We start from the raw sequence: 23,020 nt of genomic DNA, 5'->3' as shown, positions 1-23,020 counted from the left end.
GTTTCTGCCAGTATTTTCTCCCTCCCTCACCACACCGTGATCCCTATACCGTTCCCAATCTCACCCTCTCCTAGTCCACCTGCAAAATCTATTCTATTTTTCCTCCTTGTATCCCTCCCCCCTCCCATGCCTTGTTACTTGCCTTTCCAGGTCTGTGGACATTAACATGATTGTCTTTTAATTCACAGCTAATATCCACTTATGAATGAGTACACACTATGTTTGTCTTCGTGGTCTGGGTTACCTCACACAGAATTTTTTTTTCTGGTTTCATCAATTTGCCTGCAAATTTAATGATGTCATTGTTTTCTAATAGCTGAGTAATTCTCCACTGAATAAATATACCACATTTTCTTTATCTTTTTTGTTGTTGTTGTTGTTGTTGTTGTTGTTGAAAGACATCTAGATTGTTTCAGGTCTCTGGCTTGAATAAATCTTCTATAAACATAGTTGAGCAGCTATCCTTGTGGTATGATGGCGTATCCTATGGGTCTATATCCAGAAGTGGTATAGCTGGGTCTTGAGGTAGATTGATTCCCCATTTTCTGAGAAAGTGCCATTTTGACTTCCAAAGTGACCACACATGTTGGCAATTCCCACCAGCAGTCGCAGAGTGTTCTATATGCTATGGCTGAGTAGCTTGGTGTTTTGGGCAGACTCCTAACAGGAGGAGTGGGGACTGTCCCTGACTCTCTTGCCTATTTGTGGGACCCTTTTCCTCCTACTGGCTTGCCTCATCCAACCTTCATGTGATGTATCTACCCAGTATTATTATAGCTTGGTTAGACTGTATTTAGTTGATGGCCTTGGGAGGCCTGTTCTTTTCTGAGGGGAGGTGAAGGGCAAGGGATTCTGGGAGACAGGGGAGGTGGGAGGAAGAGACAGGGAGAGGGGAGAGAAGAGAAGGAGAAGAGGAGAAGAAGAAGAAAGAAGGAGGAGGAGGAGGACGATAGAAGCAGCAGCAGCCTACTCATTTACAACCAGCAACCAAAAATGAACACGGTCACAGCGCTAGCGGAGGACACTTGAGAGAAGAGGAGACCTTACTCTGCCGCCTGCTCTCACCTCAGGCCTCATGGGCTGCGGAGCTGTGCATGGCTGCCCTCCACACAGAGTCTGCTCTGAGGGATTCTCTGGTGACATTTGGAGCTCTCCTCTGTTCTGCACAGAGATCCTTGAATATCAGTAAGGACATGTGGCCAGAGAGAGCGTCCAAATTCAGAGTTGTTGAAGGATGATTTTTATACCTTGCTTATCAGACAGGGTCGGTTATCCCCATTCCAGAGGAATACACTCCCTTATTGCCTTGTCTACACAGAAGGGGTTTCCTGTTCTGTCCATTATGATGACTGGTCTCCAGGCCCCTTATATCTTTGCACTTGGCCTTGCTGTGTTCCAAGGTGACACTGTCACTAGCTATGGTATCTGGTGACCTCTGTCTGTAAACTGTGAACTAGACTTGCCAGTTGGTGGGTCAGGAGTGAGTGAGGGTGGAGTCATCGTAAAGCCAGGGTTGGTGGCAGCTCTGCTACTCTCAGATGCTGTCCTGTGAGCTCCAGCCAGGAAGGGAATGGGCTCTGGGCACCTGAAGGGAACAGGCAGCAGGCAAAACCTCCTGGAGCCTCACTCACGGCCCAGAGGCATTTTGGTTTTTATTTTTCATTGGTTTTAAGAGGGAGAAAAGTGGCCAAGCCTGGGGCAACAGTCTCAATTAGCTGCTTCTGTCTTTCTGATACTGGCTGAGGTAGGGTTTCTGTTGCTGCGACAGACACAATGACCAAAAGCAACCTGGAAAGGGTTCATTTTTATTCAGCTTCCACATGATAGTCCATCAGCGAAGGGAGTCACAGCAGGAACTCCAACAGGGCAGTAACTGGAGGCAGGAGCTGACCTAGAGCCCAGGAGGCACTGTTGCTCTCTGGCTCCCTCCCATGCCTTGCTCAGCCATTTTGCTTATGGCAGCCCAGAGGTACCACCCACAGTGTGCTGGATGCCCCAGCACCAATCACTGTTAGGGAAATACCTACAGACTTGCCCACGGCCTGATCTTAGGAAGCCTTTTTGTCAACCGTAGTTCTTAATACTCTCTTAAATACCTCTGCCCTGTGCTAGTTGGCAAAGAACTACCCAGCCCACATGCCAACCACAGTCTACAAACTCTTGTACACCAACCACAGGGCTGAGAATCTTCAAGCAGAAGCCTGTCACGGAAGATGGTTCACCTTGTAGGTATAGTTGAGCTGAGAACCAAGGCTCAGGTTAAAAGCCGCCAAGAAGATATCCATGGGGCAGGACCTGAGAGGGCACCAAGAGGGAAGCTTCTTGTTTTCAGGTTGCCGTGTGGTCATTGCGCTTAGTGTGACAAATCCCATGAGTGCTGCCCACCTGAACGCCCTCCCTGGGAGAAAATACTCATCCTGAAATTGGATCCATCCGCCTGCCTAGGACTGTTGCCTTGGGGGCAGAGACAGACCTCCCCTTTATTATGCAGAGGGCTGGGGTCTTATGATCGCCTGGCACTGAGCAGAGTATAGGACTGCACTCACAAGAACACCAAAATACATCAGTACTAATGACACAGGCCTCATAGGGGTCTTCACAAGGGTACTTTGGTGTCTTTGTCCCCTCCAGAAGGAACGTGCCTTTCCCTTCCAGGGGACTTTGCAGACCCATAATGACCTATCTTGGAACTGAGACCCAACTGTGGCCTTGACACCCACTCAGACAGATGGGGAGAATTTTACACAGTTGTTTTAGGCTGTGTGTGACCTATGACCTTTGCCACCAGGGTGTGTTTGGAGCCCAGGGACCCCGATTCAGATTTTTGTTTAGGTGTTTTCCCACACATGGTCACAGATGCCTCAAACACTGTCACAACGATGCAAGTATCTTTCCCAGGGAGAGGAGTGAGGTTCAGATTTGTGGAAAGGACTCACCTTTGTGAGTGGTGGAAATGAGGTCGCACTTAGGTCTTCCTGATTCCTGCTTTCCCCTTGCTGACCTAAAGGAAGAGGCACGCCCACATCCACATGGCCTCAGACCAGGATTTTCACCCCTGTGTTCTTATAGCTAGTCTCAGGTGAGTCAAGGCTCCCAAATACTGTGGGAGGTTGCTTAGGTTCCAAGGTGACGCTGTCAGTAGCTATGGTACCTGGTGTCCTCTGTCTGTAAACTGTGAACTAGACTTGCCAGTTGGTGGGTCGGGAGTGAGGGAGGGTGGAGTCATCATAAAGCCAGGGTGGTGTCGGCTCTGCTGCTCTCAGATGCTGCCCTGTGAGCTCCAGCCAGGAAGGGAACGGGATCTGGGCACCTGCAGGAAACAGACAGCAGGCAAAACGGCCTGCAGCCTCACTCACGGCCCAGAGGCATTTGGGTTTCTATTTTCCATCAGTTTTAAGAGGAAGAAAAGTGGCCAAGTCTGGGGCAACAGTCTCAATTACCGTCTTCTGTCTTTCTGATACTGGCTGAGGTAGGGTTTCGGTTGCTGTGACAGACATGGTGACCAAAAGCAACCTAAAAAGGGTTCATTTTGATTCAGCTTCCACATAATAGTCCATCAGCCAAGGGAGTCAGGGCAGGAACTCCAACAGGCCAGTAACTGGAGGCAGGAGCTGACCTAGAGCCCAGGAGGCACTGTTGCTCTCTGGCTCCCTCCCATGCCTTGCTCAGCCAGCTTGCTTATGGCAGCCCAGAGGTACCACCCACAATGTGCTGGATGCCCCAGCACCAATCACTGTTAGGGAAATACCTACAGACTTGCCCACGGCCTGATCTTAGGAAGCCTTTTGTTCAACCCTCATTCTTAATACTCTTCTTAAATACCTCTGGCTTGTGTTAGGCCCAGCAAGAGCCTAAATATAGGAAGGTATGAAGAGAACTCAGGAAACTAATCATCCATCGATGCAAAAAAAAACCAAAACAAAACAAACAAACAACAACAAAAAAAAAAAACGCAAGAGGTTACTCTTGACCATTGCACAATGGGGTCACCCCTGCTGGTCAGCTAGGAGTGGCACCGGGAGACAAAGACCTTATGTTTTTAAAATACACAAGGCGGGAATCTCCTGGGGTTGCCTTCTTGGCGATTTAGGATTGGAGGAGGTGTTTAACTTTTAAAATAATTGGTTAGTTCTGGTCACCCTTAGGTCCAGTCAGCCCTGTCGTAAATATCTGATCTTCAAGTCAGTTTGGAATTTCCTGCCATCCACAGTTAAATGTGGGTGGGTGAGTAACTCATCCCATGTCTGTTCTGAAGAGTGGGGGTTACAGGCTTTGGATCAAAGGTCATGATAAGGATTGGGGCCATTTGGCCCAGTTTCCAAACAAAGCCCATCTCACCGGCTCCAGCCGGTGATTTTCTCTCCATTTAGTAGAGGTCTCTGCTTGTTCTCTTTCTTATCTCTGTCTTCACAGATGGCTAATGTCAGGAACTTTTACATTCCTGGGCTCTCTGGAGAAGCACTAAGAGGCTTTAATTAATATGGGCCTAAAACTTGCAAATATAAGTTATAAGGCAATTAAAAGAAACATAGGTTACAAAGTTAGTCTGATTCTCTCACTTGTACTAGTTGTCATAAAACTACCCAGCCCACATGCCAACCACAGTCTACAAACTCTTGTTCACCAGTCACAGGGCTAAGAATCTTCGAGCAGAAGCTGTCACGGAAGATGGTTCACCTTGTAGGTATAGTTGAGCAGAGAACCAAAGCTCAGGTTAAAAGCTGCCAAGAAGACATCCATGGGGCAGGACCTGAGAGGGCACCAAGAGGGAAGCTTCTTGTTTTCAGGTTGCCGTGTGGTCATTGTGCTTAGTGTGACAAATCCCATAAGTGCTGCCCACCCGAATGCCCTCCCTGGGGGAAAATACTCATCCTGAAAGTGGATCCATCTGCCTGCCTAGGACTGTTGCCTTGGGGGCAGCAATAGACCTCCCCTTTATTATACAGAAGGTTGGCATCTTATGACTGCCTGGCACTGAGCAGAGTATAGGACTGCACTCACACAAACACCAAAACAGATCAGCACTAATGACATAGGCCTCATAGGGGTCTTCATAAAGGAACTTTGGGGTCTTCCTCCCCTCCAGAAGGAATGTGCCTTTCCTTTCCAGGGGACTTTTCAGATCTGTAATGACCTATCTTGGAACTGACCCAACTGTAGCCTTGAGAGCCACTCAGGTGCACTGACACCATACACAGACAGATGGGGAGAATCTTTCACAGTTGTTTTAGGCTGTGTGTGACCTATAACCTTTGCCACCAGGGCAGCTCTGAAACTTAGATCTGTGCTGCCAAACCAATACTGACCCAGCTTCAGACTGGAGAGTGTTCCTTATTCAGGTTTTTAAAAACTGCGAGGCTCAGCTCCTGCGGTCTTGTGGTGGAGCTCCTCAGGCAAGCGCACATCCCTGCAGGCCGGTTACTGTGCCGGCTGCAGATGACTTCCCAGCAGCCTAGAGAGAGGGAAGACTCAGGAAAGGCGACTCCCTCTCCACCCACTGGCATTGTCCGAGTGCAGAATCTTTGCTCTGATCCCACAGCCTGTCATCCACACAGTCACCAGTGCACAAATAACTTGGTGCTGGTGACACCGAGTGAAGGCATCTTATCAAGTGCCTGTCACCGTGCTGTCTTGAGAGTCAAATTACACTCTGTCCCCTGTGGACTAAGAACCATGGGCATCTCTTGTACCAAATGTTCATGGCAACATTCTGGACCTACATAAATTCTTTTTTTTTTCTTAATGTTTCAACATTAAACTACGGGAAAAAAATTAAGTACACATAAGAATGTGTGCTTGGAACCCCCAAGTACCTCTAGCCCAGTTTCAGTAGTAATCAACTTTTTTTGTCAAAATTCTTTTGTCTATTCCCCAACTACGCTTTTGAAGCAGGACACTGCAATCTTGAGTAAATCCAATACTTTCAATCGTTCCACCCTCATAAACGTCAGAAATCCCTCCCACAGCAAAGAACTTCCTTAGAAAAATTTGACAATTTCTATGGCTATAATTATATATTTTTTATCCCCCCCAAAGACTTCCCTGAAATACATTCTTTTTTTTTTTTTTTGATGAGTCCTCTATTGACCTATATATCTATAGTGTTTCTAGTGTTCTTTTTTTTTTTTTTTTTTCTTTTAGAATTTACTCAGTTTATTTGCCAGGAAATTTTGCCTATGAGGCGTGTATGTACACCGCATGCATGCCTGGTGCGTGTGGACAACAAAACAGGGTGTCAAATCCCTGATAATTGGAGTAACGTGTCATTGTAAGCCGCCATGTGGGTGCTGGGAACCAAACCAGGGTCCTCTGGAAGAGCAGCCTGGGACCTCAAGCACTGATCCATCTCTGCAGACCCACGTTTCTTCCTTTTTTTTTTTTTTTTTAATTTTATCACTTTTTCTTTTTACATCGAGATCTCAGTTTTCCAGCCCTTCTCTCCTCAAGTCCCACACACACCTCTTCTCTGCCTCCCCCATCCACTCCTCCGCCATTTCTCTTCAGGAAAGGGTAGGCCTCCCATGGGTATCAACCAATCATGGCATATTAAATTGCACTAGGCACCTCCCCATGTATTAAGGCTAGACTTGGCAATCTAGTAGGAGGGAAAGGATTCCAAGAGCAGGCAAAGGAGCCAAAGACAGCCCCTGTTCCCACTGTTGGGATGTCCCACAAGAACACCAAGCTACATATCTGTAACACATATGGAGAGGGAACTAGGTCAGACCCATGCAGGCTCCCTGGTTGTCAGTTCAGCCTCTTTGAGGCCCCATGAGCCCAGGATAGTTGATTCTGTGAGTTTTCTGTGTTGTCCTTGTCCACTCTGATTCCTACTCTCTTCAGATTCCCCGAGCTCTGCCTAATGCTTGACTGCGAGTCTCTGCATCTGTTTCCATCAGCTGCTGGATGAAACCTCTCTGATGATAAATGGCTAGACACCCAGTCTATGGGTATAGCAGAATCTTGTTAGGAGTCATTGCATTGACTTTTTGGTTTTGTTCTTGCCAGTCGTGTTTGGGTCTATCCTAGATCTCTGGGCTATGTGGCCTCTGGGTCCTGGCCCTCCAGGCAATGTCAGGGCTGGACTCCTTCTTGGGTCTCAACTGGACCAGTCATTGGTTAGCCACTCCCAGAATTTCTGTGCCACCTTTGCCCCAGCACATTCTGTAGGCAGGACACAAATTGTTGGTCAGAGGTGGCTGGATTGGTGTTCCAATCCCTTTAATGGGAGTGTGTCTGGTTATAGTAGATGGCTGATTCAGGCTCCGTATCTTTCATTGCTAGGAGCCTTAGCTAGGGTCACCCTCACAGATTGCTGGGAGTTTCTGTTGCACTGGACTTCTAGCTCCTTGTCCTCTCCATTGTCCCCAGAGAAAGGGAGGTCAGCCTGCAGATGAGCGGCTACTCTGAGGCAACCAGTGCCTTGTCTGAGCTGCTGTCCTTTTCAGGATGTGGGCTGTGCTGAGTTGCCCAAGGTGACCCTGTGCCTTGGCTGATTACACCTCTGAGTTCCACTAGGTGGTGCTGGTGTTCACCGTCTGCCTTCCCAAAACCATTGTATGCTACCCATGGCATTAAGGTCACACTCCCATTGGCTGTAGTTGCCTCTGGACCAAAGGTGTGTTATCAGCATCCACACTTCTGAAATGGCAGCCACCCCAGGTGACATTTCTTGCCTTGTCACTGGTCAACCAAGCTGTTCTTTAGCAGATCTTTCTTCAGGATGTCCAGGCAGGCTGGGCTCTGCTTGTGTACCTGGAGGTTGAGATCCTTATTTGTCTCTTTGAGCTGAATCTGCAAGCCTGGTCCTGTGGCCCCGCACTGACTCTCTTCAGGAGTGTCTTAGTGCTCCAGCTGACTCTGTGCCCTCATCAGTGGGTCTCCATCGTGCCCAGCCCCCCAGCTTTCATGGACATTGTCCTGGTTTTCTCTCTCACTGTGGTGTCCTCTCACTGCAGAGATAAAGTTAAAGACAGGATACAGAAGGGGGAAAAATCACCTTAAACAAGAGAGTGTGGTTTAAAAAAAAAAAAGTGTGGCTCTTGGCTGGAGTCTTAACTGGTTCCTGAACTATGATATGAAAACAAATAACTTTCACCATACATGTTCCCACCTGAAAAAAATTCATAGCCATATCTTACTATCAGTGATAAGATGCTGATTTAATAAAACACTGGGTTTTTAGTTTTTAGGAAATGATTCTAAAATTCTAATCAAACGTTAATGAGTCACCAGCAGTTGTATGAAGATCAAGTATCTGTAGGCTCAGATTTTTCACCAAACTTACTTGATTTAGAGTGAGTTTTTAAAGACTTCTACCTCCTTGCAGCCCACTGGCCAGAGGTAGGTTAGAAAGAAGGCTATTAGTTAAGGGGTTGTAGACGGTTTTAGAAGTAGTTCCTTACGTTGAGTCCACTCTTCTTTCTCTGGATGTCAGCAGTCCAGTCCAAAACCCAACACCAACCTGCAACACAAATCAGCACAATTCAGAAGATCAGGACGAGTCAGCGAAAGCTGCAAGATGCAGGTGGATCGCCCTGGATGTTCTCTGGGATGTTTCTTTCTGTGAAGCCAAGTGTTGAAGCAGGAAGATCAGCGCAGCAATGTCGATCCAAAAAAAAAAATCATCTCTTACTGTCCATGGGCTTCACCTGGCCCAAGAAACCCCCCTCACTCGAGAGAGCTGGCAGCAAAACATCACGTGTCCTCTCATAAGGCAGCCTCCAGCAAAACATCACATGGCTCAGCTGCCTCTTCAAAGAAATGAGAAATTTTCACTTCAAGTATCTCCTTCTCCTAGGAGCTGGAAGGGATGGTCAAGCTAAAGAATGTATGTGTGGGATGGTGCCCACCGTCTTGATGGAAACTTCACCTGGCCCCTGGAGTCTAGTCTAGCCTTGAATAAAGTTCCCTCTGCCTGGGGCAGAGCAGAGAAGAGCTATCCCACAGCTGTGGGATAAGCTTTAAGCTCTGTGAGCTTAGAGATGGAAGACTTTGGCCAGAAGGAAGATTTCACTCCCAAGTACGTTGAGAGACAAAAGGAAACAGTGGAGTGTGCTGTGGAGGATGCTGGGGGCTTCTGAGAGGAAGCAATGCATGATGGTTCCAGGTGCAGAACAGGGGCTAGAGGCAGAGGGAGCCATGCAGGCAGATATCCAGGTGCCAGAAACCCTGGGCACAACAGCATCACTGTCTGCATGAACAGACCCAGGGCAGCTGAGATAGAGGTGGGTGGAGAAATGCTATTCTGGAAAGGATGAGTGAACAGGGCAGAGTCCTTGAGGGGATGATCTACGGAGGGTCCCACAATCTGTGATATCAGTTCTTTCTTGTTCAAGTTCACTGAGAATTCCCAACCAAAAGTGTCATGGATTGAGGACTTGGGATGTGGAGCATCTAAGGCTGTTCCTTTGTGTGGGCCAGCCAGAAGGGTGGGGTATGGGTGGTTCCCTGGCGGGGGACATTCTATTGTGTGGCTTAGGCTTTGCTCAGGAAGGCAGGACGTTCACTTTTGGTTGCTGGTTGTAAATGAGTAGGCTGCTGCTGCTTCTATCGTCCTCCTCCTCCTTCTTTCTTCTTCTTCTCCTCTTCTCCTTCTCTTCCCTCCCCTCTCCCTGTCTCTTCCTCCCACCTCCCCTGTCTCCCAGAATCCCTTGCCCTTCACCTCCCCTCAGAAAAGAACAGGCCTCCCAAGGCCATCAACTAAATACACTCTAACCAAGCTATAATAATACTGGGTAGATACATCACATGAAGGTTGGATGAGGCAAGCCAGTAGGAGGAAAAGGGTCCCACAAATAGGCAAGAGAGTCAGGGACAGTCCCCACTCCTCCTGTTAGGAGTCTGCCCAAAACACCAAGCTACTCAGCCATAGCATATAGAACACTCTGCGACTGCTGGTGGGAATTGCCAACGTGTGTGGTCACTTTGGAAGTCAAAATGGCACTTTCTCAGAAAACTGGGAATCAATCTACCTCAAGACCCAGCTATACCACTTCTGGATATAGACCCATAGGATACGCCATCATACCACAAGGATAGCTGCTCAACTATGTTTATAGAAGATTTATTCAAGCCAGAGACCTGAAACAATCTAGATGTCTTTCAACAACAACAACAACAACAAAAAAGATAAAGAAAATGTGGTATATTTATTCAGTGGAGAATTACTCAGCTATTAGAAAACAATGACATCATTAAATTTGCAGGCAAATTGATGAAACCAGAAAAAAAAAATTCTGTGTGAGGTAACCCAGACCACGAAGACAAACATAGTGTGTACTCATTCATAAGTGGATATTAGCTGTGAATTAAAAGACAATCATGTTAATGTCCACAGACCTGGAAAGGCAAGTAATAAGGCATAGGAGGGGGGAGGGATACAAGGAGGAAAAATAGAATAGATTTTGCAGGTGGACTAGGAGAGGGTGAGATTGGGAACAGTATAGGGATCACGGTGTGGTGAGGGAGGGAGAAAATACTGGCAGAAACAAATGGAATTGGGAAGCATTTTGGTGAGAGAGAGATGCTTACTGCAATGGAAACTCATGGAGCCTATGAGAGTAAGCCTAGCAAAAACCCTTCGTAATGGGGGATACAGAGCCTGAATGGGCCATCATCCATAACCAGGCAACGCCTCAAGTGGCAGGATTGGGACTCCAACCCAGCCACAAAACCTTTGATCTACACAAAACCTTTATCCTGCCTGCTGAGTATCCTGGGACCAGAACCAGGCAGAATCATCATCAGAGAGAAAGAGACTCCACCCAGCAACTGATGGGAGCACAAACAGCTAAACATTAGGCAGAGCTCATGGAGTCCTGCAGAGGAGGCAGAGTAAAGATGAGAGGAACCGAGGGGCCAAGGACACCGCGCGAAAACAGCCCACAGAATCACCTGACCCAGGCAGATGATTCTGACTGGATCCTGATGAGCAATTAGCAAGCCAACGCACACAAGAAGAACAGCTGTATTTCCCTCTAGCTCAGCCTCGGGACGATTTCTTGGTAAGTTGGGGACTTCTTAAGCTTCCCTATCTACTCATCCTTCCAGCAGCTCTGGAAGAGAACGATGATCAAGGTTAGACATCAGCCCAGGACACAGTATAGACTAACAGCCAAGTTGGGCCCTGGTTGCCCCTCCCTTCCTCTCTCCCATAAGCACAAGAAAGGGTTGGGACCCCTCAGATGAAATCACCATCCTTCCCAGCGCTCGGCTCATATGTCAAAGTGTCTAAGACCTGGCCAGCAGACTCCCGGGGGAAGGTGGCTATTGTGGGTCCCCACTCCTAGGGAAATGGAGGAAGTGAAGACTATGGAGCAAGGCAGGCAGGTAACCTGGAGCTCTCTGGTTCCTGTGTCCTGTGCACCTGTACAAGGCCCTTTGGGATCCTGAGTTTTGGGATCCTGAGTCTGTGAAGCAGGCTGTGGGTGGCAGGCTGCCTCCCCTGTGCTTCTCCTAGCCCCAATCCAACCTGTGAGAGGTGGAGAAGACAGGCTTTCCTGTGCTTGGGGGCTGGGGTTACGAAACCAGTGTGGCCCAAGAAGAAACAAGTTGCACCATGATATTTTGTACTATGAGCCATGAAATCACAAGGTTAAAGGCCAGACCATAGGTGGGTTAGAGGAGATGATCTCTTTGTTTGAAAAAGCAGAAAGTACTAGAAACTTTACAATTGTTATTATCTTTCAGATCCACACTTTTTTTTCGTCAATGGGGCTGTGTCCTCAGAAGCTAGTGGCTTAATTTCCAACAGACGTCTCCAGAGCCCAGACAGCAGCAGGGCGAGCAATGGAATGAAGGCGTCCTGGTTGGTTCAGGCACCACATGGGAATGAATGATATTTCCTGTGAGGGAAGAGGCTCAGCACAGTAAAAGGCAGTGGGAAAAAACTGGACGGGGGAGGATAGAATGAAGGGAGGGGTTGCAATAGGCAGGAGGTCCTGTGTGAATGGGATTGAACTTGACCCTGGGAAGTAAAGATTCTCAGGCTCATGCTGTCCTGAGCCTGGGTCTCTCTGCCCTAGGAAGATGCCCTGAAGTCACTGGGAAGCAAGACTTGCTGAGAATCTCTACCCTGTCCCATTTGGAGAGCTTGTGCACAGCTAGGGAAGGGAGGCCCCCAGCTGCCACCATAGAGGAAGGGCTGGGACCACCTACACTTCCTCCTGGTACACATCCTGCCAATCCTAAGAGGCTCTTTGTGAGGCATTAGTAGAGGACCAAAAGGAAGTATGAAGGAGAGACCTGGCCTTTTACGGATTTGTGTGTGTGTGTGTGTGTGTGTGTGTGTGTGTGTGTTACTGGGACCTACACACTGAACAAGAGTGTTACCACTGGGCTGTACCACCAGCACAGAGTGACACAGAAACAGGAAAGTAGAGTGAGGACATCTCACCAAAGTATAGGGTCACTCTGCAAGGGTCCAAGAATCACTGAAGGAAGACCCCCAGACTCAAATAGTATGCAAAAATCAAAGAGCATTTATACTGCAGAGACAGCCAGCTTGCTAGGGTTGCCCAGTCATACAAAATGGCAGTGACCCTGAGAGGAGCTCAAAGGCTCCTTTTTAAGCCACTGAGGTATTTTCAGTCATGCTGCCACGATTGGTTGGGTTCGAGGTAAGGGATATTTGCATAATCTTGATTGGTTCCAACTTGGAAAAGGAATGATCACCTCATATCTAGTTTAGGCCCAGGCCAGATGTCAGGGAAGTTGTTGTTTGGATGTCCATCTCCTATAGTTTTTCCAGGAACTCATCAATCAGGAAAGGGGGGAGGGTGGCAAGAACTTTGGCCCAGCTTTGGCTCCAGTCTCAAAACGGAGTTAGCCAGATCCTGTCAACTCCAAATCCCAGGCTTTCTGCCTGTAAGCTGCTGGGGTCCTGTAGCCTATAAAACAGGACACAAGAGGTAAGGAGACAGCAGCTGTGCTGTCATACTGGTTTCTTTGGGAAGAACTCCTAATATCATCAGCCTTCCTGGTGTGTGGTTGCTCACTGGGTCACTCAGTCACTGTGTTACAGACTCCAAATCTGGAAACTCATGTCTGAAGAAATACAAAGCCCAGAAGGAAGGGCAGCCTGGAGGGAAGGTGACTCTTCCTGGGTGGTCCGGCGCCTGTGCCCTCCATAGCCCCTGTCCTCTTGAGATGAACAAAGACCAGCAGCTGATCCTGGATTTGTCTGAGAATTGCCAGGGCAGCGGTGGGTAAGGGATCAAAATCAGAGCCCGCCAAAGACTCGCCTCAGGAGCTGGAGGGAAAGATGAAAGAGATTGCCCAGATCCGCAGGAACTACTGAGCCTTACTGACAGCCACCCACCTTTAAACAATATTGAGGTCAGTGGCGATGATCTGGACAGATTCAAGGTGCTGAGCCATTTTGGTAGAGGGGGATGAGATGGTTAGTTTCAGCTGTCCTCTTGGCACAAATCTGGAATCTTGTGGGAAGAGTCTCAGTGAGGGATTGTCCAGCTCAAGTTGTCCTGTGGGCATGCCTGTGAGAGATTTGTCTTAATGGCTCTAATTGAAGTGGGTAAACTCCTCCACTGTGGGTGGCCCTATTCCCTATACATTCTGAAGTGTATAACAAAAAGCAGACTGAATTCAGCTTGCATGCAGGAATTCGTTTCTCACTGCTCTTGACTGTGGCTAGCTGCCTGGGCCCCTGCCTTGACCTCTTCAAGATAGTGGACGATAGCCTGGAACTGTGGGCCAAATAAAAGCTTTCTCCTCTCAGTGTATCTTTTCACAGCAACAGAAATGGAAGTTGGGCAAGGGCAGAGTGTGGGATTGAGTCTATAAACTGAAGGTTGAGAATTTCGTATTTCTGTGGCTCACTGTGAGGTTAATATGGATGGTTAGAGGGTCAACAAAGCTGTGATAGCTGCCTGAACTGAGGGACCAGAGAGGACTAGAGAGTGTGGAGAATTGGACTAAAACTACATAGTGGTTTGTGGTTAGACAGAGAGGGGTGTGCAGGAGCAAGCAATGAGGAGGTCAGGGAAACCAAAGAGCACTTGATAGGAGTCTCCACAGACTCCCTTTCCACAGGATGGTGCTCTGCAGGCTGCAGTTCTTTCTCTCCAGAGGTTCCAACCCCCCCCCCCTCCCCGTCCATCAGGCAGCTTCCACATGATGACAGGTGCTGCTGATGATGTTGAGGATGCTAGTGAGGACAGCATTCTCACTAGCAGTGAGGACAGTGGATAGAGCTCTTGGCAAGTGGCCACCCTGTGAAGGGGACAGGGTGACTTGAAGGACCCATGAAACTAAAATGAATCTTCGTGTGTCATGCTGGGTCAGTTCCTGATTTCTGGGTATCAGGGAAACCATGCTGGAGTAAGAGGTCAAACAAGTTGCAGGGTGCAGATATGGGACAGTCTGGGATCAAGAGACTCAGCTGTGAGCCTCGGCCCCTCTGAAGCTGGGGGAGGGGAGGTAGGCGAGATTGTGTCTCAGATCACCAGCCTCTGCCCATAGGGTTCAACTTTGGTTAAATAAATGTTGCTGCCCACTGGGGGGGAAACTGGAATATGAAACAATCAACAGCACAAGAGAAGGTGGCATGAGAGCAAACAGGGAGAAAGTGTCAGGACAGCCCTGGTAATCTTCCTTTAAAAAAAAAAAAACTAAAAAACTTTAGTTTAATATCATTTGGAGAAAACCAAAAAAATCTTTCACTCAAAGAATAGATTTTACATCTCCAGGCATCTCCTGAATAACATTTACAAATTACAAATAATTTTCATATGCGATGCCTTTGTGCACATTTGACTTGCATTCGGGACCTTAAGTCAACCCCTGTTTTCATTTTAACGGAGGGGCAAACAGGGAGTAATTTGTGCTAAGGTCTGGGGGCCTGTTGCATTCCCCACTGGTCTTAGTGAATGGGTCAAATAGTGGACTCATCCCTCTCTAAAGAGGCATAGATGAGGTTAAGAGCACTGGCTGCTCTTCCAGAGTTCAATTCCCAGCAACCACATGGGGGCTCACAACCACCTATGATGCGATCCGGTGCCCTCTTCTGACATGCAGGTGTACATGCAGGCAGAACATCATATTCATAAAAATAAACAAATCTTTAAAAATAAAAGAGGCATAGGTGATTCTAAAGCCCATTAATTTTATTGAATTATTGAAACATAATTGGCCATATAATGTAAGGGGCAGGGCTTCATCATTATTCCAAGTAGAATGAGAATTACAGGCCCAGCCAGTGCTGATAGCAAAGTAGTTAGCCGAGGGAACCAAGAGAACAGAAACTGATACCAATTACCTAACTAATCTCTCCCTCTCTCTCTCTCTCTCTCTCTCTCTCTCTCTGGTTTTTCCCCAAATGTAGCAAGATTTTTTTTCTTCTGATTATTCCTGATAGGTTACCATAGAAAACAGGTTTCTCCCAAAAGTCATACATACCTCATGAGATGTAAATCTAAGACTCTCCGTTTTTGTAGGACCATTTCCACAAGGCAATTTTGTAATTCAGAAATGGCAGCTTTTCATATCTCTAGGTGCTGATCACCCTGTCTACTCACTTCCTTAAAGCTTTATCCCTTGTGATAGAGGCTGAGGGGCCAATGGCTGTTGAACTGGCTGTTCCTGCTCCCACCAGTTGTGGGAAGAAGACAAATGCAGTTGCTGGTTTGTTTTTGTTTTTGTTTTGTCAAGGGTATATTTTTCACATTGTATAGGTATACCAAGGACAGAATGGGTATTAAGACACAGAAAAGGGGATTCTCATTTTGGAAAGCATCAGAGGCATATTAAATCAAACCATTAGTACACAGCCACCAAGTGGTCGCAGGGGCTCGGGATTTCGCTGTTGTGCAGTTGAGTAACACAAAAGGCAGGAGAGCAGGCATCAGAATAAGGGCACCGGCAGGGCACAAGGACGCCTGTGTCCTAAACCAGACAATATGGGCTGCAATTTCCCTTTGAGTTTCCAGGGTCACTGGGTATTGCTTAATCTGGATGGGGGTGGCTGAACTGGTTAGCTGAACAATTATTGGAACTTAGTGTTGGGTCAGTCCTGCCGGGTTGGTTTCTGCCTGGAATCTTTGTTGTCAATCTGAGAGATAGCCCAACTATATCTTTTGATTGTAGGGCATGGCTTTCACCTAGGAGATAGTCTTCTGACAGAGGGCAGGACACCAAAACTTTGCTGAGTTGTATAAGTTTAACTGTGTCTCATCATCAGAGAAGGGGACAGTGGCTTTCAGTTTATACCAAGGGTCTCATCCTTAATCACATCTCTGTTGTTAAAAAGCTTTTGAGCTACCTTCAGCTACTGCACTCTATATTTTTACAGTTTTATATCTATTTTCTAATATCTGGGTCTGACTGGGTGACAAAGAAAATCTTTCAGACCCGGCAAAATTTATTCAGAGTCTTCCTGGTCAGTATTGCACAGAAGGGATAATCTATTCTGTCCAGGTTGCATTGTCCAGCAATGACCCCCACCCCCTCCAGATCCGGGGTGGTTTTTCTACCATATTCCAGAGAAGGGTAGGCTTTCAGGTTTTCAATTATACAGATGACCTACTGGAAAGGGTTCATTCATAATATGAAAGAGAAAGAAGTACAGATTCCCTTCTGTTCCAGGGAACTTTTTCATTCCCAGGTGCTGCCCAGAGAAGTTGACAGAGGAGGGGGAGGAGTAGAGGGTGTGTAGTTTGGAAACCCTATTGCTTCATCCTGATCAATGGCAGACTCTTTCATAAGAGGCTTCTCCCACCTCTCCACAGCGACTGGGTCTGACTTAGCTCAGGACTGTGAATCAGGCAACCATGCAAGCAAGTGCTCTGGGAGCAGGGCAGGAGAAGGGCTTTCTGGTTTCTCTAGGTGACTTGGCAGAGCCAAAAGGATTCAGGTCCCTGACATGAAGGCAGAGGTCAGGAGCTGGGGGGAAGTGGTTGGCTCACCAGAGAAAGCCACTGGTCAATACAGGGAAGTGGAACTGACAGAAACACATAGAAAGACACGCAGACACACCGCGAAGACACCAGAGGTGGCCAGCACACGTTCCTACACCTGAACAGACCCAGGAGTCTGTGGTGTCTCACACAGCTCCAGGACACTGCATCTGTGGCCATGTCCAGCCTCTCTTTGCGTCCTACACTGAAGATGCCTTGACCAAACTTACCTCCGGAGGTGGCCGGACCAGTGACTCTCTAGTTTGTTTCCTTTGGGGGTGGAGGTGTCCCCTGAAGCACCAGGCAGGAGTTGATCAACAGGACCTGGAACAGCTCAGGAGCTCCCTGACCACCACACTCTTCCCTGCTCTGAGGGTTTCTGAGACCTGGTGTCTCTGGGTATCTCTGTGGGGATTCCAGAACTGTTGTGGTTATCCACCAGAGAAGACTACTCAGACGTGGGTTTGAGGCCATAGAAAGAATGGATTAGTCCACCAGCAACTACACCAGGGTTCAGAACCCCAGTGTGGCCTCAGGGTGAGCCTTTCTCAGGGTGAGCCTTTCTCAGGGTGAGCCTTTCTCAGGGTGAGCCTTTCTCAGGGTGAGCCTTTCTCAGGGTGAGCCTTTCTCAGGGTCAGCTGGTAAGCACACAGAGCACATCCGGGGTTGACACACTTCAGTCAACAAGAACAGTTAGCCAGAAACAGAAATATAGAAGACAAAAAGCAAGGTTAGTACGTTTAGATACTTTCCCAGAACTACGGACTTTGATGGACTGGGTCTTTGTTTTTGTTTTGTCTGGTGGTGCTGGGTATGTGCTGAGTTTTATGGCCTGAGTGGTACTTCCATCATGGAGTCAGTTAGGATAAGATCTGGGAGCCTACTAAGGTCTGGAGGCCTGTGACACTGAGAGGATGTGAAACCTAGTGGTTCCAGGTTCAGAGCAGGAGCTCCTTGAAAGAGAACCCATGAAAGCGATGTCCAGATGCTGTGCAGACCATCCTCAGCAGCACCATGGTCAGCATTAACAGGACCCAGGAGGTGGGGGTAGGGCTGAGGCTAGAGGTGAGGGAGGGAGGAATTGAACATAACCCAGGAGACACAGGAAGTGACCTGTGGAGGGTCCCCTAGTCCACAGAGGCTGGGCGTTTCCCTCCAGACCACACAGACCCCCACTTGAAATGGGCTCAGCTAAGAAGAACCTAGAAGGACAGGCCTAAGGTCACTCCTCTGAGTGCGTCCCCAGGGTGCATGGGATGAGGATAGCATTCAGGAAGCAGCAAGTTTCCTGTGTGTTTTGGTTGTGAGTTCCTTGGAAGTGGGCTTTCTCTTTCCTTCTCTGGTTTGGGTATATAAGCAGGATACTACACTTCTTCTACACAGCTGAGGATTTCCGGGTCCATCCAAACTCAGCCTGTTGAAGATTCCTGGTAAGTTGGGGAATGTCTGAGCTCTCCCATCTGGCAGTGGATTGTGGACCCATTTTGTTGGTAAGGTTGACAAGGTCGGGCATCTGACTCGGGTCCCAGGCTCAGCAGCAATAAAGCTGGCCTTGCAGCCAGGCTGGGGTTGGGCTGTTCCTCCCTTCCATCTGCCCTAAGCATAGGACAGGATGGGAGATTCCTCAGATGAGACCACAGAACCTATGGGGGCTCAGCCTGTGTGCCAGGATGCCTGAGACTGGACCAGGAGACCTCAGAGAGAGGTCTGCTGTCAGTGTCCCTCCACGGGGAAATGAAGGAAACAAAGAGATGGAGGGCAGTTCTTGGGGCCTGGACACCCAAAGCTGCCTGTATGGTGCTGTGACGTAGGCAGAGTGGGGACAAGGGCTGTTTTTTGAGACACAAAGACTCAAGGGTTTTTGAGTTTATTTGTTTTTCTCACTCATCCTGTCTCTGGACCCTTACTTTCTCTGAATCCGGCCTTGTGAGGAAACTGAGGCTTCAGAAGAGTCTGACTTGACCAGGATTCTGGGACCGAGCCTGACAGGTGTGTGGCAGCCCCTACCCTCTGGGCTTCACCTGCCCTGGGCTCAGCTGTTAGGGGAGGCCTGGAAGGGCAGGGCCTTCTTGTGTATCCTAGTGGGGATTGGGACACACACCTGTAAGCCTGTGTTTTGTAGTAGCTCCAGGAAGCTGAGTGTTCCTCCACCCCACCCCTATGGCACTCATTCTGAGAGCTCTCCAGTGTCACCGGACTCAGCTGGCCCTTCAGCTGCAGCCTGTCTGCAAAGTCAGTTCCTTCTTTGCTTTGGCATTAAAGCTCAGCTGCTACCGGCTCATTCTTGTGCCCTGCACCTGGTTCCCTGGGGTGTTTACTCTGACTCTGCCCACTGGACACCTGGGGTTAGCTGTGCTCCCACCTGGACACATCGACACTGGCTAAGAAAGGAGAGTCTGGGAAAGGAGCTACCAGGAAACCACCCTCTAGCATGAGCTGTGCTAGAAGAGAAAGCCACGTGACCACAGGGTCTGCCAGGGGTTGTGGGGAAAAGTCGGGATTTAAGGGGGGATAACAATCAGGGGATAGAAAATCATCAGAGACAATGTGACAGAGCCCGGAAGAGACACTACACTCTAATACCCAGAGAGGAGGTCACTGAGAAATATAGTTAAATTAATACATTAAGATAGATAGCTGCTGCTGGAGAGATGGCTCAGAGGTTAAGAGCACTGGCTGTTCTTCCTAGAGGTCCTGAGTTCAATTCTCAGCGACCACATGGTGGCTCACAACCATCTGTAATGGAATCTGATTCCCTTTTCTGCTGTGCATGAAAACAGTGTTCATACAAAATATAAATCTTAAAAAAAAAAAGATAGATAGCTGCCATGGATACCAATGTAGAAGGACGTAAAGCTGGGGAGAGAGAGAGCTAGAGTAAGAACAAAAACCCTGTTTTATAAATTTTTCCCAGAGGGTGGGAAGCCTGGCCAGAGCTCAAAGCCAGTTTCATAGTAGGCACCTGGTTGTCTCTGAATGGCAGAGAAGGATAAACATCGTTCATGTGTTCCTCTCACATACAGGGGTCATAGAGACCACAGTGAGAGAAGGTATGGGCCAGAGAGGCATGGGAACAGAGAGGAGGGAAGGAGGGAAAGAGGGAGGAAGGGAGGAAGGGAGGGAGGAAAGGAGGGGAAGACAGGTAAGTGATCTGTGATCAACTGGGTCTTTCTGGGTCTTTTGGGTCCTCCAAAGCTCTAGAACCTTCTGTAGCCATCAATCCCAAAGGCTGTATGGTTCGGGACCACGCATGAAGTTCCATTGTTTTTAGTTTTGTTTTGTTTTGTTTTTGTTTTGTTTTTCACTGTTGATATGGGTATATTGAGGGGTGAGGAAGTCAAAGGTAGAATCAGTTTGGATGAAAGTAATTGAATGATTTGAGGCCTCTGAGGCTGGTTAAGGGGAAGGGGTACTGGGCTGGAGATGTGGGCAGAAGGGTCTTTGAGTACGCTGTGTGCGAGAGAAGGGGAGGTGGCCCCATAAACGGGGTTGATTAAAGAAGCAGGCAGAGGGCAAGAGAGGTTTTGGCATTTGGAGAGTGGGAGTGGACAAATGGAGGCTGAGGAGAGGAAGAGGAGGGATGTGGGAGAGTTCCAGGATCTGCTGTCGGCAGAGAAGGGAAATTAATGTCAGTTTTGGAGAGAGCAGTCCTTTCTTGCAAGGGACTAGGACATGAGGGAATGAGAAAGAAGGGGAAAAGCTAAAACCCTGAAAGGAACAAGTTAGGGAGGAGTCTGGAGGGGTGGGATCAAGGTTTGTGCTGGAGTAGGTCTGTGTCAGGCACTGAGGAACGAGAGGGACTTTCAGACTTGTCTTGGATCATTTGTTAGACTTATACACTTTGAATTACCTTATTAGATGTGCGGAAATTGACTCTTTGTTAGCGTGAAGCCTGTCAGTGAGGCAAACTGTGCTATGAAATGGACTGACCAGGCATCTGTCATCTAAATGCTCTTTATCAAGTAAAATGACAGAGACTCGGGCTGGAGAGATGGCTCAGAGGTTAAGAGCACTGACTGCTCTTCCAGAGGTCCTGAGTTCAATTCCCAGCAACCACAAGGTGGCTCACAATCATCTCTATTGGGTCCTGATGCCCTCTTCTGGCATGCAGGTGTACAACCAGATAAAGACTCATATACGTAAAATAAATGAAATATTTCAACTAAAATGAAGTGACAGAGACTTACTCACAGTCCTTTGAGGCTTACGTGATTCAGCACAGAAGCAGACGCTCTTCAGGGGTCAGACAAGAGCAGCATTTAGTCTTCACTTGTCCCACAGCCCAGCAGACCTTCAGCTGTCACAGCCAGGTTTCCTTGTGGAGTTCTTATCACCTTCATGTCCTTCTATCCTTCCGCAAGGCTCCCCGAGCTCTGCCTAATATTTGGCTATGGGTCTCGGCACCTGTTCTGCTCTGCTGCTGGGTGGAGTCTCTCAGAGGACAGTTATGCCAGGCTCCCATCTGCAGACATAGCAGATTGTGTTAATAGTGTTTGGGATTGGCTCTCTTCCCGTGGGGCGAGTCTCAGGTTGGGCCAGGCACCGCTTGGCCATTCCCTCAATCTGTCCTCTGCTTTTATCCCTGCACATCTTGTAGATAAGCAAAATTTGGAGCTGAAGTTTCTGTGGTTGGGTGGGTGTTCCCCCTCCCTTCACTAGACGTGCTGCCTGGCTAGAAGGTGGTCTCTTCAGTCTCCGTGGCCCCTGCTACTAAGAGTCTTAGCTGGAGCCACCCCCATGTTGTCTCAGGAGCCTACCCTGTCGTAGGTCTCCAGCTTGTCTCAGAGATGCCCCCACCATCAATTTCTTTCCTCTCTTCAAACCCTCTGGCCTCCTCCCCCCACTCTTCCCACATCTGCTCCGCACACTCATTTCCCTCCACACTTTCTCTCCTACTTTATTCCCTCTTTTTCCCCATAATCAGGCTCATGATCAGCAACATTCCAACCTCCCCACATACACTGAAGGTCTAAATCAGCTAATTAGCCTCTTAGAAGATTTTGTTGCCAGATCGTTCTGGAAACAGTCACTTGGACCATCCACAATTGTTATTGAAGGTTGAGTCAAGGTTTGTGCACTGAGAAGCCAGATGAGGGATGAGGAGTGTCTTAAACACAGAAGGGGGCAGGCCCAGGTGAGCTGCAGAGTGATCTGTGGAGGGTCCCACAGGCAGTGTGGCTGAGACCAAAGCGCTTCATGCAGCATTGAGAGATGAGAAGGGTCTGAGGTCCCTCCTCTCCATGGTGGTGGGACGAGGGCAGGACTGAGGATGGCACCAACGGGTGGCTTGTCTGGGGTGTCCCCTGGATCATCACCTGCTCGGCAGGTGTGACTTCCTGGCCCTCTCAGGCTGGGAGTACCAGCCCAGAGCTTGCTCTGCTTGTGACTCAGCTGCATGCCTGTGGACTGCACACCTGCCTGGACCGCTGTGTCCCATCCAGCTCAGCCAGGAGAAGATGCTCCATAAGGAGGTGACTCTGCCCATGCTCACAGCCACCCTAGAAACAGAGGACTCCTGGCCCATTTTATGGATGTGACTTAGGCACTGGCCCAGGTCCCAGATTCAGCACCTAGAGGGGAACTTGCATCCAGGTTGGAATCTGGCTACACCCTCCTCTCCCTCGGCCCTAAACTAAGGAAAGTACAAGAACCAAACACCTGGGACCACCGAGGAGCTTGACTTAGTTCCTGCTGACATGTGAGTAGGGAAGCTCAGAGGGAAGGTGGCTGCTCTGGGTGCGCTCTGGGAAATGAGGGAGGTGAAGGATGTGAATGGAGAGAACAAGAACCCAGAGTCCTTTCTCCCTTCTGTCATGACCACCCTGGAGTAGACCCTAAGGTGTTGCCACATGAACCGATGGTGGGCCTTGTGGACTTGTGAGGCACCAGGAACCCAGAGATTCGGCCATGATTCTCACTGAGCGTCCCCAGGGGAAGCTGAGGCCCAGCCAAGTGTCCTATTCCAGATACTAGAAGAAGCTAAGTAGGTGGGTTTCAGGCCTGCAGCCCTGGCCTTAGCCAGCCCTTCTTCAGTCTGTGGGGCAGAAGAAGGGAGACAGACAATGTTCTCTGGGTCTGGGTGGGCCAGAGTGCCAGTGTGGGGACGT

At 48.6% G+C, this 23,020-nt stretch overlaps 1 protein-coding gene and 1 long non-coding RNA gene across 11 annotated transcripts in view; one reads left to right on the top strand and one right to left on the bottom strand.

Annotated features, from left to right (window-relative positions):
• Positions 1–1,789: 1,789 nt before the first annotated feature.
• The window catches only part of LOC132655807 (uncharacterized), a 23,732-nt gene continuing 2,501 nt past the window's right edge, over positions 1,790–23,020 (bottom strand). The window contains exons 2-10 of one of the 8 annotated variants that reach the window (XR_009593667.1): positions 21,101–21,375; positions 13,322–13,496; positions 12,676–12,890; positions 8,406–8,464; positions 7,756–7,952; positions 5,307–5,452; positions 4,678–4,750; positions 2,937–3,513; positions 1,790–2,295 (exon numbers count right to left, since the gene is read on the bottom strand). This is a non-coding gene — a long non-coding RNA (uncharacterized LOC132655807). Of the gene's footprint in view, positions 2,296–2,936; positions 3,514–4,677; positions 4,751–5,306; positions 5,453–7,755; positions 7,953–8,405; positions 8,465–12,675; positions 13,497–21,100; positions 21,376–23,020 lie in introns of all 8 variants that reach the window. The other 7 variants (XR_009593665.1, XR_009593668.1, XR_009593670.1 and 4 more) reach the window with 7 other exon arrangements.
• LOC110548446 (apolipoprotein L3-like) overlaps positions 10,710–23,020 on the top strand; it is a 62,397-nt gene continuing 50,086 nt past the window's right edge. For 2 of the 3 annotated variants that reach the window (XM_060389118.1, XM_060389115.1), the window contains exons 1-2: positions 10,710–11,006; positions 11,692–11,809. The gene's annotated coding sequence lies outside the window, so the exon portion shown is untranslated. Of the gene's footprint in view, positions 11,007–11,673; positions 11,810–23,020 lie in introns of those variants that run through there. The other variant, XM_060389116.1, reaches the window with a different exon arrangement.

Source organism: Meriones unguiculatus, chromosome 8, assembly GCF_030254825.1.
Source record: "Meriones unguiculatus strain TT.TT164.6M chromosome 8, Bangor_MerUng_6.1, whole genome shotgun sequence".
Taxonomy (NCBI): Eukaryota; Metazoa; Chordata; class Mammalia; order Rodentia; family Muridae; genus Meriones; species Meriones unguiculatus.
Note: the sequence above shows the minus strand (reverse complement) of the source record. Positions and strands in the feature narration are given on the sequence as shown.